Raw genomic sequence first — 14,374 nt, 5'->3', positions numbered from 1 at the left:
TGGGCCGATTTACTTAATTTTTTTTTTGCTGGACGCAGCTAGCACTTTGCTAGCTGCGCCAGCACCCCGATCGCCGCCGCCGCGCGCCCGATCGCCGCTATCCGGTGCGGCGCGCGGCCCCCCCCCCCCCCAGACCCCGAGCGCTGCCTGGCCAATCAGTGCCAGGCAGCGCCGAGGGGTGGATCGGGTCTCCCAATGACGTCCCGACGTCGCTGACGTCGGTGACGTCATCCCGCCCCGTCATCCCGCCCCGTCTTTGAACGGGATTTCCTGATCGGTGATCGCCGAAGGCGATCGAAGAGGGCGGGGGGATGCCGCTGAGCAGCGGCTATCATGTAGCGAGCCCTCGGCTCGCTACATGATAAAAAAAAAAAAAAAATTTAAAAAAAACTGTTGCGCTTCCCCCTGGCGGTATTTTTCATACCGCCAAGGGGGTTAATCTCTAGTTATCTGCCTTGCAGTCACTGTCATGTATCCCCTTTTCTTATTTCTTTCTGCTTCAAACACTACTGGGAATGATAGCTGAGTGAATTGTGCACCCCCTCCTACACTGCGCCCTGAGGCTGGAGCCTCTCCAGCCTCTGCCTCGGCCCGGCCCTGGAGTAAACAAATGTGCAGCGGAGCAGGCTGTAACTTTACCGTTGCCTCTCCGCATCGTACGTACTGGGATCCCATCTGCTCTTCTCGCGGCTTCCTGACAGGAAGCCGCTGCATCCTTGGCAAAACCTGACAGGAAGCCGCGAGAAGAGCAGCCTGCTCCGCTGCACATTTGTTTACTCTGCGGAGGGGAAGGGGACACTGGGGGCACATTAGGAGGGAGGGAGAAGCTTAATAGCGGCGGGCATCCATGCCGCATACGCATCCCCGGGCTGGTGCCTCGATCGGGTTTTTCCCCTTCCTCTCTCCCCAGAGGCTGGGACAAAGGGGGGGGGGGGGCAGCGCGGGACAGCGGGACGGCCCCCCAAAATCGGGACCGTCCCGCCGAAAACGGGACGGTTGGGGGCCCTGCATAGCATAACCTTAGGGCTTGTTCACACTAGAAATCGCAAAATGCTAGCGATTACTGCTAGCGTTTTGCAGGCATGAGTTTTCCGTGATAAACACAGAAAAATCACTAGAAAATTTTCGTTTTGGGAGCGATCGCGATTAGCGGTTCTATACATGCTAATTGCGATTGCTCCAGAATCATTGGCAAATCGCTGCAGGTAACGCGTTTGCGATTAGCGATAATCGCAAAACGCCTGCGATTGTGGCAGTGAGAACACTGCCATAGACTAGAATAGGACTAGCGTTTTTTAAAAACGCTAGCGGTTTGCGGATAGCGTGAATCGCGCTTTTCCCACTTAGGTGTGAAGGAGGCCAAAATCTTATTACTTCATCATATTTTTATTAAGTTCCCAAACCACTGCTAAGCCCCGCCTGTAAAATGACATGAAACTTTACCTCCAGTCTCCCAGAAGCTCCACCCTCACTGGCACTGAGAGGAAACCCAGGCACGGTGCAAGCAACACAGGAAATCACAGCAGTGCATGCATCAGGTGAAGGTTATAGGATGGGAAGGCAAGTTGCTCATGTGCTGGGAGCAGCCGTGTCCCATCTCAACCCCCCCACCCCCACCCACCCTCCTTTGCTGCCTGATCAGTGCACAGTGAATGATCTGTAGTGCTTGCCCTTTCACACCGCACTGAAGTTCTATTTTTCTCTCCTATTATCAACCAGAACAATTTTAACCTTTGAGCATTCCTCCCATTCCCAATAACTTTATCACTATTTATCACAACAAAATGATCTATATCTTGTTGTTTTCGCCACAAATCAGGCTGTCTTTGGATGGTAAATTTTGCTAAGAATTATTTTATTCTATAGGTATTTTAACAGGAATAATAAGAAAGAAAAAAGGAAAAAATTCATTATTTCTCAGTTTTCGGCCATTATAGTTTTAAAATAAAAACTTGCTACGGTGGATAAAACCCACACATTTATTTTCCCAGTTATTACAACTTTTAAATGATGTCCCTCCCTAGTACAATGTATTTTAAAAGGTAGGAGAATATAGGCACTACAATGTACTGTATGCAAACACAATGAGGCCTCTTGCACACTACATGCGATTCCAATTTTTTATATGATCCGATTTTTGATTTAGATTAAAAAGCGTAGCAGCATGCAGTACTTTTTTTAATAGGAATCAAAAATCGGATCGTATAAAAAATTAAAATCACATGTAGTGTGCAAGAGGCCTCACTGTGTAGATGTCGTCTCCCGGCATGTGTCACGCTATGACTGACGGCCTGTAACCAATGCACACTACTGTTAAATCTATCTATCAGCAGTGCCTGTCGCTCTCTTTTCTACAGTAGTAGAATGTATGGCAACAATATTTTATTTGAAAATAAAGGTGTATTTTTTCAGTTTTGCGTCCATCGCTAATTACAAGCCTTTTTTGTGTGTGCAAAAATAGCAGTAATATACCCTCATGACATACATATTAAAAAAGTTGAGTCTCTGAGGTAACCATTTGTGTATTTTTTAAAGGGACCCCGAGCACGATCCCGCTGGTGACTTCATTACCGGTGACAGCCGGGCCGAGTCTCGGCCCAACACTACTTGAACGGTGTCGCTCCGCGTCATCATGCCGGCCGCTACACGTTATCATGGCGGCTGGCGTGACAGTCTTGTGCGTGCGCAGTTCAGTTAGAAAACCGCACATGCGCAGTACTGTCACGCCGGCCACTGTGATGACGCATAGTGGCCGGCGTGATGATGCGGAGCGTCACCGTTCAGGAAGTATTGGGCCCACACTCGGCCCGGGTGTTGCCAGTAATGAAGTTACCAGCGGGACTGGGAGAGGAGCCAGGAGGACACCGGGGGACCTCACGGCCTACGGTAGGCTGGAGGAAGCCTCAGGGAAGTACTGATTTCAGGTTTATCTACTGCTCAGGGTCCGGGTTATCATCTTTTGAGAGACACCTATGTCATATCCCATCAAACAAATACTTGCTGGTTGAATAAAAGTAACTTTAAATCAAAATTTTCCAGGGGTATGAATAATTATGGGCAGCACTGTACACACACGCAAGCACGCACGCATGCACGCACACACACACACACACCTCTACCTATGTAAGATTGGGGGAGGTAAAAGGTTATTGTTATGGGGTATTCATGTATTTTTAAGTTAATGTATTAGGGTACAAAGAATTGTCACTGCACTCTTGCCTCACAAGTGTGTGCTAGGGTTGTAAGTAGTAATACAAACAAAAAGGGGGGGGGGGTGTCAGCCCTGAGGAACTAGCACTACACCATGTATATGCAAATATAGAAAATATCTATTACCGTATATACTCGCAAGCAAGCCAATATTTTGACCCCCCAAAAGTGGGCCAAAAGTGTGGGGGGGGGGGTGGTCGGCTTGCTTGCGAGTCACGTTGGTCGTAGGCCCCCACCACACGCGGCTGCCGCTGCTATTAGCTTACCCTGCGGCTTCCAATAGTCCCCTCTCCGTCTCCCGGGGCATGTAAATAATTCACAGCAGCTCGCTCCACGGCGGCTGCTGCGTGATGACAGAGGAAGCTGTAGGCAGATCAGTTTCCATAGTAACGGCAATACACATCGCCGTTACAGGAAGCCGCTCTGCCTACAGCTCCTTCTGTATAGGTAGTATTGTGCTAGGTATAGGTAGATAGTGCCCACCCCCACCGCCGCCGCTGCTATTAGCTTACCCTGCGGCTTCCAATAGTCCCCTCTCCGTCTCCCGGGGCATGTAAATAACTCACAGCAGCTCGCTCCACGGCGGCTGCTGCGTGATGCAGCAGCCGCCGTGGAGCGAGCTGCTGTGAGTTATTTACATGCCCCGGGAGACGGAGAGGGGACTATTGGAAGCCGCAGGGTAAGCTAATAGCAGCGGCGGCCGTGGGGGTGGGCACTATCTACCCATACCGAGCACAATACTACCTATACTGTGCACTATACTAGCTATACTGAGCACTATACTAGCTATACTTAAGCACTATACTAGCTATACTTGGGCACTATACTAGCTATACTTGGGCACTATACTAGCTATACTGGGACACACTGGGGGGGGCGGGGGGGGGGAAATCACACGGCCAGCATTTCCTACCCCCGGCTTATATGAGGGTCAATAATTTTTTCCTGGTTTTTCAGGGAAAAGTTGGGGGTCGGCTTATATGCGGGTCGGCTTGCTTGCGAGTATATACGGTAGGCCTGAACGATTTATCGTTTGGGGATCTAAATCGTGATCACGGAAATGACGATTCCGTGATCATGAAAGCGGCGATTTTTAAGCTAACCCCTTCTGCAGCCAGTCCAGCAGACCCTTCTCACATGTGCGCATCTCGCCGCTCCGTACAGCGGCAGATCAGGGGATCATATTCGCGGCAGAGGAGGCGGCTCACTCTCCACGAACTTCCTCCTACTATACTGCCTATCAGATGAACGGGTGGCAGACTCCAACCACCGGCTCTCACTTAAGTTGGCTTACTCCGCCTAGCCACGCCTCCAGCCCTCAACAGCAGGGCTGGTGTCAGACTCCGCCCACACCCCTGTCACTCAAGTTTTGTATTTTTACAGCTCCGCCTCTCCCTGCACAGCGTGTCAGCCAGCGCGTTGATAATGATGACTGAGCTGTGACTGAGTGGTGTGCTGTGCTGATCTGTTGTACTAGGCTTGCCATGCGCATTTCACTATTTCTCCATGGAACTCTTCATTTTTATGCGCAGGCGCAATAGTTACTTTTACGTGATGTAACGTTCGTTATAACGATCTGATCGTTACACACCTTTTAAAACTAACTTTACTTAGGTCGTTCTTTCATCAATTAAAAGTTTGTTCGTCGTTGACAACGAACGATCGTTGTCGTATGTGTGTACGTAGCTTCAGTGTGAAGCTGTGTATTGAACTATCCTTTGTTATGGGCCCGGAGCTGTCTTCTTGTGACGATCACGTGGTAGCTCACCAATAGCTCCTGCACTGCGTGCTTTGATTAAAAAAAAAATCATGAGTCGAATCAAAATCGCAATTTCTGCCAAAAATCGTGCAATTCAATCTTTTCCTAAAATCGTTCAGAATCAATATACACCACTACAAAATTGTTCAAATCAATTAAAAATAAGGAAGCCATATCCACATGCACAATATGCCCATCATTTAGGAAAACATACCTATACTGCTTAACGTCCCTGGCGGTACAATAAATCCGCCAGGGGGCAGCGCAGCACTTTTTTTTTTTTAATTTTTTTTTTAAAGCATGTAGCTAGCCTAGCGCTAGCTACATGCTTCCCCCCTGCCTTCGCTATCCCTCCCACCCCTCCGATCGCCGCCAGCGCTTTTACCCTGCAGGGAATCCCGTTCTGAACGGGATTCCCTGTATGGGCTTCCTCGTCGCCATGGCGACTATCGTGATGACGTCACCGACGTCGTGATGTCAGCGGGTGCTCCGATCCACCCCTCAGCGCTGCCTGGCACTGATTGGCCAGGCAGCGACAGGGGTCTGGGGGGGGTCAGCGCGGCGGATAGGCGGGTAGCGGCGGCGGTCGTTATGCACACGCAGATAGCACAGTGCTAGCTGCGTGTAGCGAAAAAAAAAATTCGAATTCGGCCCAGCAGGGCCTGAGCAGCACCCTCCAGCTGCTTACCCCGTGTCACACACGGGGTTACCGCCAAGGAGGTTAATCAATAATAATGTATGATAAATGCTAGCAACCAAGATGCTCAGAATAAGGGCCAAGAACCCAGGTTCAGTAACTCAGCTGATAAGGTGCAATAATAAACATGCTGCAGTAGAAACAAAGAACATATACATAGAAAAAAACCTGATACAGTAACCCAATGCATCCTAATAGTAATGAGTGAGATCAGACGTGACTATAGGTGAACAGTGTAGAGATAAGGCAGCCGTGATACTTAGCCGAGCAAGGAGGTAAGCGATGGCAGTGGTATGGACTAAGTAGGGAGCCCCCGGTGGACTGCTCCACCGGTATCGCGGCCGTCACTCCGCTTTTTCAAAAAGCGGGGGGATCCGTGCATCTGCTGGCGTCATAACACCAGATTAAATAGTGGATGCCGGGAGCGACGTCAGCAGATGTGACGTCAGAGCAGTTCACGGCAAAGGCTCGTACAGGAAGCGGCCCATCAGCCACCAAAGAATACAGAACCATGCTGGAGCGCAAATAAGGAAGTATGTATAAGGCCATACAAAGCGCTTAAAGGTAAATGGTACGAGTAGCAGCCTGTAAGCCTTCAGAGAGTGCGGACCCACGCTGGAGCGCATACAGGGAAGTAAATATAAGGCTATACAAGGCGCTTAAGGGGGGGAAATCCTACAAAAAGGGGCAAATAAGCCTGCAAAAACTATGGAGCCATGTTGGAGAGCAAATAAGGAAGTAAATAAAAGGCAATTTGGAGCGCTTAAAGCTAATGGTAACCCGTGTAAAAAAAACAAAAAGTCAGATACTCACCTAAGGAGAGGGAAGGCTCGGTCCTAATGAGCCTTCCCTCTCCTCTCCCGGTGCCCAGTCCGGCGCAGGATCCCCCATAGCAGTATTCGACCATTTCGGTCAAATACTGCCACTTCCGCCGCCGAAGGGAGGTTTCGGAAGTCTTCGGGAGCACTCGGGCCCTCTATGACGCGCTCGCGCCTATGACCAGTAGCACGTGCGCAGTATGGAGCCACCGGCCTTCGGGAGCCCGAGTGCTCCCGAAGACTTCCGAAGTCCCCATGGCGGCGGATTTGCACGGAGGATCCACCGGGCACCGTGAGAGGAGAGGGGAGGCTCATTAGGACTCAGAGCTTTCCCTCTCCTTTTTTTTTTAATGGGGTTACAATAGCTTTAACCACTTCACCACTGAGGGGTTTTACCCCCTGAGCACCAGAGCAATTTTCACCTTTCAGCGCGCCTTCAATTCGTTCGGCTATAACTTTATTATTACTTATCGCAATGAAATGAACTATATCTTGTTTTTTCTGCCACCAATTAGGCTTTCTTTAGGTGGGACATTATGGCAAGAATTATTTTATTCTAAATGTGTTTTAATGGGAAAATAGGAAAATTGTGGGAAAAAAATTTATAATTTTTCAGTTTTCGGCCATTATAGTTTTTAAATAATGCATGCTACTGTAATTAAAACCCATGAAATGTATTTGCCCTTTTGTCCCGGTTATAAAACCGTTTAAATTATGTCCCTATCACAATGTTTGGCTCCAATATTTTATTTGGAAATAAAGGTGCATTTTTTTCAGTTTTGCGTCCATCCCTAATTACAAGACCGTAGTTTATAAAGTAACAGTGTTATACCCTCTTGACATAAATATTTAAAAAGTTCAGTCCCTAAGGTAACTATTTATGTATTTTTTTTTAATTGTAAATTTTTTAATTTTTTTTTAAATTACAAAAAAATAAATAAATGGGGAGTGTGGGAGGTAATGAGTTAATTTTTTGTGTAACACTATTTTATTTCTGTGTAAAAAATGCTTAGGGTGTAGTTTTACTATTTGGCCACAAGATGGCTTTTTGTTGATAACTTTTTGTTTATTGCGACCTGCGAGCGTCCTTCCGGACGCTCGCAAAAAGTACTAGGAGGCTGTGAGTGTTTGTTTTTTTTCACAATGATCGCGCTGCCCATCGGAGAGCAGCGGATCATTGCGGGGCTTAGATCAACAAACGGGAATGGATTTTCCCATTCATTGATCTCCGGGTGAGCGGCCGGCGGCGTGTTTACTAGCGGGAGCGCGGGCAGCGGCGGGAGCGCGGAAAGTACGGATTTCTCCGTCCCTGGGGGTTAAAGGATGGAAAAAGGGACGGAGAAATTCGTACGGGCGGGGGTAAAGTGGTTAAGAGTGAATTAACATGTTGGTAAACATTTGAGCTCACTCATATATAATCACATCTACTTACCGTATATACTCGCATACAAGCTGAATTTTTCAGCCCCAAAAATGGGCTGAAAAGTTGCCCCCTCGGCTTGTATACGAGTCAGCTCCCTGCCAGCACACAATCTAAGTACAGACACTCAGCTGCGTGCCCCCTCCCACAAGCCTGTGCATCATACAGTAGCCATTATAGTTCTATCACCGCTCTAACCTGGAGAAAACTCTGGCAGCTAGTATCCTCCCCGTGTTGCCTCCGCACGGACTGCTCAGATTTGTGTCGCTGGCTTTTCAGATGGTTGATCCACTCTTTAGTGTGGCTGCAGCCTGTGTGTCTCCCAAACCGATGCTGTTCCCGGTTACCAGCTCCATCTGCATGCTGGATGGCCGTCCCCAAACAAACACTCCTCCTTACTAGATGTTTTGAAACCGAAGGGGGAAAAAATGTAGCTCTCTCCATGCCTCCCATCCTCCGTGCGGCAGGGTACAGTATACTCACGCTGCCCCTCTGCAAGCCATATGGCTAGTCAGGAGGCGTGTTTGTTTGGGGACGGCCATCCGGCGTGCAGATGGAGCTGGTAACCGGGAACGGCATTGGTTCAGGAGACACACAGGCTGCAGCCATGCTAAAGCCTGAGCGGAAGTGGGGAGGACTGAGGAGCGCGCAGCAACGAAGACTGGGGGGGGGGGTGGCGCCGCAGCAAAAAATGGGCGTGGCCACGACATTGTATGGGCGGAGCTAACGTAATGATGTAACAGCGAGGCATAAGACAAACGAGACTTTGCATCATGGGTGTGCAGAAACTGTGTGATGCGAATAGTATACCGTAACCACAAAGCAGCAAACATGGCCATCTATGACCATTAAATAATAAATGCTGTAACAGTTACCCCGGACACCAGAAAATAAACGCAATGGGCAACATGTCAGTATAAAGTAAATGCAATGCGGGCAACATGTCAGTACAAAATAAACGCAATGCGGGCAAACATGTCAGTACAAAATAAACGCAATGCGGGCAAACATGTCAGTACAAAATAAATGCAATGCGGGCAACATGTCAGTACAAAATAAACGCAATGTGGGCAAACATTTCACCAGAAAATTAACGCAATGCGGGCAAACATTTCACCAGAAAATAAAGCAATGCGGGCAAACATTTCACCAGAAAATAAACGCAATGCGGGCAAACATGTCAGTACAAAATTAACGCAATGTGAGCAAACATTTCACCAGAAAATTAACGCAATGCGGGCAAACATTTGACCAGAAAATGTACGCGATGCGGGCAAACATTTCACCAGAAAAGAAACGCAATGCGGGCAAACATTTCACCAGAAAAGAAACGCAATGCGGGCAAACATTTTACCTGGAGAAAAAACTCAATGTGTGCAAACATTTCACCTGGAAAAGAAACGCAATGCGGGCAAACATTTCACCTGGAAAAGAAACGCAATGCGGGCAAACATTTCACCAGAAAAGAAACGCAATGCGGGCAAACATTTCACCTGGAAAAGAAAGCATTTACTCACCTGGCAGAAGTCTTCGGCCTCTGGCGCGCTGCTCCCGGGACCATCTTCCTCCTGCTCGTCTCCCGCGCTGACAGGGCTACGGCAAGATGGCGCCCGAAGCCCTGTACTGGAGACACAAATAGTCTCCAGTACAGGGCTCCGGCAGCCATCTTGCCGTAGCCCTGCTCGCCTGCCGGTGTCGGAACACCGGAAGACAGTTAGGCTGGAGCGGGGCTGCAGGCAATGAACTGGCACGGCGTCTATAGACGCCGCTGCCAGTTCATGAGTATAGAGTGGCAAGAGTCCCGAGGCCGGGACGTCCCGCTGCTGAAAGCGGGATGTTTCCCGGGACCTCATGCTGCCTGGGACAGCGGACCTCGAATCTGGGACGCGTCCCAGGCAATCAGGGACGTCTGGTCACTCTAGTTTAGGGGAAAAATGAATCGCGCTAGTGGAACAAACAGCACCCCTATTTAATTGTTAATTGTGGTGCTGCTGCCATTAGCAAAAGGGCCATGATCTGCTTTTTAAAGAGGATTGCAGCCTAGTGGGAAAGGGCCCTTGCTCCTCTTGGTCTGTATTTACATCTGTATGGGCTGGGTGGTCACTGTCCCCGATCTCTTGCATCGGCTTGGTATATCCGAAGCAGCCCATCGTGAGTGCATGGAATGGTCTGTTTACTATTTTTTCTATTTGTGTTTAAGTTTAGGTTTATTATTAATCAGCACAGATTTTTTCACAGGTGTTTAATTATTTTGTGTATGGCCTGGGACGCTCTAGGGATTGCTGCTGCACTTGCAATAGGTCAACGCTTTGTGCAGTGATCCCCAGGACAATTGGGGGGGGGGGAAGTGATTTTGTGTTTGTTTGTTTTTAGGAAAAAAAAAACACCTGTATACTTCTTAATATACTTACTGGATCTTATGCTTTCTGGCTTCCGGTGTGTAGCCCCACCCCCTTTCACAAGAAATCCTAGGCCTTTCTCTATATCCAGTTAGAGAAGGGCAAACAAGTTGCTGCAATATCAGTTTTGAAAAGCAATTACAAAAGTGATTTTGCAGCACTCCGATCTTAAAGGGAAGGTCCAAGCAAAAAAAAAAAATGAGTTTCACTTACCTGTGGCTTCTACCAGCCCCATGCAGCCATCCTGTGCCCTCGTAGTCACTCACTGCTGCTCCAGTCCCCCGCTGGCAGCTTTCTGACCTCAGAGGTCAGGGCCGAATTGCGTACATTTTTACAAATTCCCGCTAGTGCAGGAACATTAACACATACATTTTTATGCGTTAGTGGTGCAACGCGTACATTTTTGTTCCTGCACTAGCTGGAATGCGTAAAAATGTATGCAATGTGGCCCTGACCTCCGAGGTCAGAAAGCTGCCAGCGGGGGACTGGAGCAGCAGTGAGTGACTACGAGGGCACAGGATGGCTACATGGGGCGGGTAGAAGCCCCAGGTAAGTGAAACTCATTTTTTTTTTGCTTGGACCTTCCCTTTAAGCATTAGAGCAAAATTGTTCCAAAAATGCGGCAGGACACGCACTTCCAATTTGGCCTAATCACAATTGTGAGTGTAAATTCCCCACCATTGAATAACAGCATTTTGCACATTCACGAAATACCGGTAAAATTGACATGCGCAGGCAACATTACTAATGCCAGTTCTGTATTACCCAAGTACAGTATAAACTCATTATAGTAAACAATGATATAGTAATACTTCAGCTATAGTAAACTAAATGTCCAGGTCCCGCCCAAGCAGCATTATAAGTATATGGGAGTAACGCCTGGTACAGTGTAATCTCGTTGTTACATAGTTACATAGTTATTTTGGTTGAAAAAAGACATACGTCCATCGAGTTCAACCAGTGCAAGGTACAACTCCAGCCCGTCCCCCACATACCCCTGTTGATCCAGAGGAAGGCGAAAAACCCCCCACAAGGCATGGTCCAATTAGCCCCAAAAGGGAAAAATTCCTTCCTGACTCCAGATGGCAATCAGATAAAATCCCTGGATCAACATCATTAGGCATAACCTAGTAATTGTAGCCATGGATGTCTTTCAACGCAAGGAAAGCATCTAAGCCCCCTTTAAATGCAGGTATAGAGTTTGCCATAACGACTTCCTGTGGCAATGCATTCCACATCTTAATCACTCTTACTGTAAAGAACCCTTTCCTAAATAAATGGCTAAAATGTTTTTCCTCCATGCGCAGCTCATGTCCTCTAGTCCTTTGAGAAGGCCTAGGGACAAAAAGCTCATCCGCCAAGCTATTATATTGCCCTCTGATGTATTTATACATGTTAATTAGATCTCCTCTAAGGCGTCTTTTCTCTAGACTAAATAAACCCAGTTTATCTAACCTTTCTTGGTAAGCGAGACCTTCCATCCCACGTATCAATTTTGTAGCTCGTCTCTGCACCTGCTCAGGGGTGCAGCTAAGGTTTTTGTGGCCCCAAGCGGACTGTAGCAAGAGACCCTATCCTGCGGCGCGCGAAGTGCGCCGCGGCGAAAAATGGGTGTGGCTATCCCGCATAAGTGGGCGTGGCCATGACATGTGGGTGGAGCAGGAGGGCGGATTGGGGCGGGGCTGTTTGCGGGGAAAAAATGGATGTTGGGGTGATTGAGGCGCGCGTAGCGCGCCGAAAGATTGGCGCGGCCATGACATTGTATGGGCGAAGCTTAACCGTAGCACAGCAAATATAGCCAACTATGACCATTAAATAATAAATGCAGCAACAGTTACCCCAGACACCAGAAAATAAAAACGCAATTTGGGCCACATTTCAGCAGAAATCAAACGCAATTAGGGCACATTTTCAGCAGAAATCAAACGCAATTAGGGCACATTTTCAGCAGAAATCAAACGCAATTAGGGCACATTTTCAGCAGAAATCAAACGCAATTAGGGCACATTTTCAGCCGAAATCAAACGCAATTAGGGCACATTTTCAGCAGAAATCAAACGCAATTAGGGCAGAGTTCAGCAGAAATCAAACGCAATTAGAGCCACATTTTCAGCAGATATCAAACGCAATTAGGGCACAGTTCAGCAGAAATCAATCGCAATTAGGGCACAGTTCAGCAGAAATCAATCGCAACTAGGGCCACATTTTCAGCAGATATCAAACGCATTTAGGGCACAGTTCAGCAGAAATCAATCGCAATTAGGGCCACATTTTCAGCAGATATCAAACGCAATTAGGGCACAGTTCAGCAGAAATCAATCGCAATTAGGGCCACATTTTCAGCAGATATCAAATGCAATTAGGGCACAGTTCAGCAGAAATCAATCGCAATTAGGGCCACATTTTCAGCAGATATCAAACGCAATTAGGGCACAGTTCAGCAGAAATCAATCGCAATTAGGGCCACATTTTCAGCAGATATCAAACGCATTTAGGGCACAGTTCAGCAGAAATCAATCGCAATTAGGGCCACATTTTCAGCAGATATCAAACGCATTTAGGGCACAGTTCAGCAGAAATCAATCGCAATTAGGGCCACATTTTCAGCAGATATCAAACGCATTTAGGGCACAGTTCAGCAGAAATCAATCGCAATTAGGGCCACATTTTCAGCAGATATCAAACGCATTTAGGGCACAGTTCAGCAGAAATCAATCGCAATTAGGGCCACATTTTCAGCAGATATCAAACGCATTTAGGGCACAGTTCAGCAGAAATCAATCGCAATTAGGGCCACATTTTCAGCAGATATCAAACGCATTTAGGGCACAGTTCAGCAGAAATCAATCGCAATTAGGGCCACATTTTCAGCAGATATCAAACGCATTTAGGGCACAGTTCAGCAGAAATCAATCGCAATTAGGGCCACATTTTCAGCAGATATCAAACGCAATTAGGGCACAGTTCAGCAGAAATCAATCGCAATTAGGGCCACATTTTCAGCAGATATCAAATGCAATTAGGGCACAGTTCAGCAGAAATCAATCGCAATTAGGGCTGCGGCTGCAAAAAGAAAAGAATTTACTCACCTGGCAGGCTGGCACTGGCAGAAGTCTTCTCTCCCTGGTCTCCTCTCCCGGCCGGCTCCTCAGGCGCGCAGTTCCCACGGAGCTCCCTCCCTGGCTTCCTCCTCCAATCTCCCGCGCTGATTCATGCAGGGCTACGGGTCGGGAAGATGGCCACCCGAAGCCCTGTACTGGAGACATAGTCTCCAGAGCAGGGCTTCGGCGGCGGCCATCTTCCTGTAGCCCTGCTCTGCTCTGCCAGTGCCAGCCCGGTGTAATGTCAGCGGCGGGGCTGCGGGGAAAAAGTGACGTCACGCCGACGTCACGGAGCCGCCGAGGCCCCTAAGATTGTGAGGCCCCAAGCGACCGCTTGGTTCGCTTTATGCCTCGCGGCGCCCCTGCACCTGCTCTAAAACTGCAATATCTTTTTTGTAATGTGGTGCCCAGAACTGAATTCCATATTCCAGATGTGGCCTTACTAGAGAGTTAAACAGGGGCAATATTATGCTAGCATCTCGAGTTTTTATTTCCCTTTTAATGCATCCCAAAATTTTGTTCGCTTTAGCTGCAGCGGCTTGGCATTGAGTACGATTATTTAACTTGTTGTCGATGAGTACTCCTAAGTCCTTCTCCAAGTTTGATGTCCCCAACTGTATCCCATTTATTTTGTATGGTGCTAGACCATTGGTACGACCAAAATGCATGACTTTACATTTGTCAACATTGAATTTCATCTGCCATGTATGTGCCCATATAGCCATCCTATCCAGATCCTGTTGCAATATGACACTATCTTCCTGAGAGTTGATGATTCTGCACAATTTTGTATCATCTGCAAAAATAGCAACATTACTCACTACTGCATCTACTAGGTCATTAATAAATAAATTGAAGAGCACTGGACCCAGTACAGGCCCCTGTGGGACCCCACTGCTAACAGTCTCCCATTTTGAGTACGATCCATTGACCACAACTCTTTGTTTTCTGTCCATTAGCCAGTTCCCTA

The sequence above is a fragment of the Hyperolius riggenbachi genome, chromosome 9 (assembly GCF_040937935.1).
Source record: "Hyperolius riggenbachi isolate aHypRig1 chromosome 9, aHypRig1.pri, whole genome shotgun sequence".
NCBI classification, from domain to species: Eukaryota; Metazoa; Chordata; class Amphibia; order Anura; family Hyperoliidae; genus Hyperolius; species Hyperolius riggenbachi.
Note: the sequence above shows the minus strand (reverse complement) of the source record.